We start from the raw sequence: 2,833 nt of genomic DNA on the forward strand, positions 1-2,833 counted from the left end.
GAGGAAGCTGAGGGGGAAGCAAGAACCCCTGGCCGGCAAGGAAAAGCCGCCTTGCCTCTAGGACTACCGAGAGGGAGCAGAGTCGGGCAGAGAGCAGGAGCTCCCGGCAGGGACAGCTCCAAGAAACAGAGACACGGGCCACCCCGTCCCCACTACCGGGCCCTAGGCAAGCCCAAGCGAGAGACAGACGCCGGCCGCTAAGGCATCTCTGCGCCGGGACGTACCGAGACAGAAACGCAGTCGGTAACAGAAACTGTCCGCGCTCAAGTAAATGCTCAGATTACCGCAGGGGCGGTGGCCGGGAGGACCGAACATCGCGTTCCCCTTACAAGCTCCCGCGCTCGAGCGTGGGATACACTGTAACACACTAGCCGGCGCACCTGCGGGTCTGCCGATGCCGCGCTGCACCGCGCCGCGCCGCGCCGCCCCTCCCCGCCCGCTCTTCGCGGAGCAACCCCCCCCCGCCCCCCGCCCCCGCCCCCCCGCCTCCTCCCCCCCCCCCCGTGAGATCTATAGGAACGGATCGTGTCAGCGACTTAGGAGTCCTCGTCATCGTTGCGCTTTGGGTGGAATCCGAAATCCTTGAAATCGTCGCCTCGTGTGTAGAACGTAGAAGAAGGATTAGATTTTCCTGTCAGTACAACGATGAAAAAGAAGAAACAAAGGAATAATCCTTCTTAATCAAAACGCTTTGTTACTTTAAGGGGTACTTCGTTTAACTACTTGAATGTCTAAAACGTGTTGCTAATTAAAGGGGTACTTTGTTTAAGCGCTTGAATGCCTTAAGGGGGTTAGGTAATCGAGAGATCCATCCTGTCACAGGATGAGGTGAAACTTGTGTATTAACTGTATAAGAAATGGAATTTAGGGGGACTAAGATGGTGGTTAAGCTTGTGATAGACATCCCCCGTTACTGCATTACCAAGGAATTCAATAACTCTTTTAAGAAGTTTCTTCACCCGAAGACAAGACCCCAGCAACAGGAGGAGAACAATGAAAAGGACCCACGTCGATATTCGGGTGAAGGAGACGACAGGATTGGCTGAAACCCAAGACCGAGGAGTATAAGAGACTGTACCCCAGAAATGTCGGTGTGCGTCTTGGGAGGAGCGGAGACCCCCCGGCGTACCCAGCGCTGCTTGCTTATTGCCTCTCGGTATTAATCAATTGTAATTAAAAATTAATTAAATCAGATCATGGTCAAGGCGAAATTTTTATAACACCCCCCCCCCCCCCCCCCCCCCAGGCGGCGCATACATAACAGACGCAGAGAGAGAGAGAGAGCGAGCCCAGTGCACGCCCCTCCCCTCCTCCCCTCCCGCTCCCCCTCCCCCTCCCTTCGCGCTGCCGTTCCGGACCCGCCGCGCCTTGGGTGCGGCCCCAGTCCCCAGACAGCGGCACCGCCCAGGAGCAGGTGGGCGGAGGGAGGGGCAGCGTTCGGCAGCCTGACGCTCTGCGACTGCGCCCTCGCCCCCCCCTTCGCCCCCCCCCGACCCCCCTCCGGCTCGCCAAGCGGGTCCCCGTCAGCGAAGAAAACACGGGCTGCTCCCGCCGGGCGGGCAGTCTCGCGCTCAGTTCGCCGGGGGCCGGTAAGGAGGCAGGCAGGCAGGCAGGCAGGCAGGCGAGGGAGCGAGCAAGAAAGCAAACAAGCAAGCAAGCAAGCAGGAGACAGTGGTCGGTGAGCAGGCGGGGAGCCTAGCGCACGCAGAGGTGGGCTGGGTGTGTGTGTGTGGGGGGGGGGGGGGGGGGTGTGCGCGCGTGTGCGCGTGTGTGTGTCGGGTGTGCGTGTTCGCGTGCGGTATTTTTTTTTTTTTTTTTTTCCGGAGTTCTCTCTGTGGTTCCCTTGGGGTTTCTCGGTTTCTTTTTACTTTTCGGTTTTCCCTTCTCCGTTTTTTGACCCACGCCCCCTCCCTCCTTTTGATTTTTGTAACCAACCGCGGCAGGGTGCGCAGCAGCAGGAAGGGAGGCCCCGCCCCGTCGGGACTTTCCCGTCTGCCGGCTGGACACGGGAGCCGGCAGGGTCCCGCGCGCACTGTCGGGCAGAAATGAGCTGGGTTGGTTCCGCTGGTGGGAGCTCCCGCCGCCTCCTCTTTTAATGAAATGGAGGCGTACGGGAGACGGAGGGAGGGAGGGCCGGGGAGACCGAGAACATAACCCGAGAGAGAAAGGGAAGGAGAAAGCAAAAGGAAACGGGGTGCGCGCGTGGTTCTTTTCCACAGAAGCCTTCCCGAGGGGGCGGGGGGACGAGTGCCGGGCCGGAGGGCGATCGATCGATCGCTTTGCGCCTGCGCGCTCGCCCCCCCTCACACCCCTCGCCCCCCCGACCACCCTCCGGCTCGGCAAGCGGGTCCCCGTCAGCGAAGAAAAGACGGGCTGCTCGTCGGGGGCCGGTAGGCAGGCACGCAAGCGAGCGAGCAAGAGGGAGACAGTGGTCCGTGAGCAGGCGGGCAGCCTGGCGCACGCAGAGGCGGGCTGGGGGGTGTGGGTGGGGGGGAGTGTGTGGAGGGGTGTGTGTGTGGGGGGGTGTGTGTGTGTGTCGGGTGTGCGTGTTCGCGTGCGGTATTTTTTTTTTTTTTTTTTTTTTTTTTTTTTCGGAGTTGTTGTTCTCTCTGTGGTTCCCTTGGGGTTTCTCGGTTTCTTTTTACTTTTCGGTTTTCCCTTCTCCGTTTTTTGACCCACGCCCCCTCCCTCCTTTTGATTTTTGTAACCAACCGCGGCAGGGTGCGCAGCAGCAGGAAGGGAGGCCCCGCCCCGTCGGGACTTTCCCGTCTGCCGGCTGGACACGGGAGCCGGCAGGGTCCCGCGCGCACTGTCGGGCAGAAATGAGCTGGGT

This window comes from Pezoporus flaviventris, unplaced genomic scaffold (assembly GCF_033815535.1).
Source record: "Pezoporus flaviventris isolate CSIRO_AGI_PZ_B2104156 unplaced genomic scaffold, CSIRO_AGI_Pfla_v1 ptg000987l, whole genome shotgun sequence".
Lineage (NCBI taxonomy): Eukaryota > Metazoa > Chordata > Aves > Psittaciformes > Psittacidae > Pezoporus > Pezoporus flaviventris.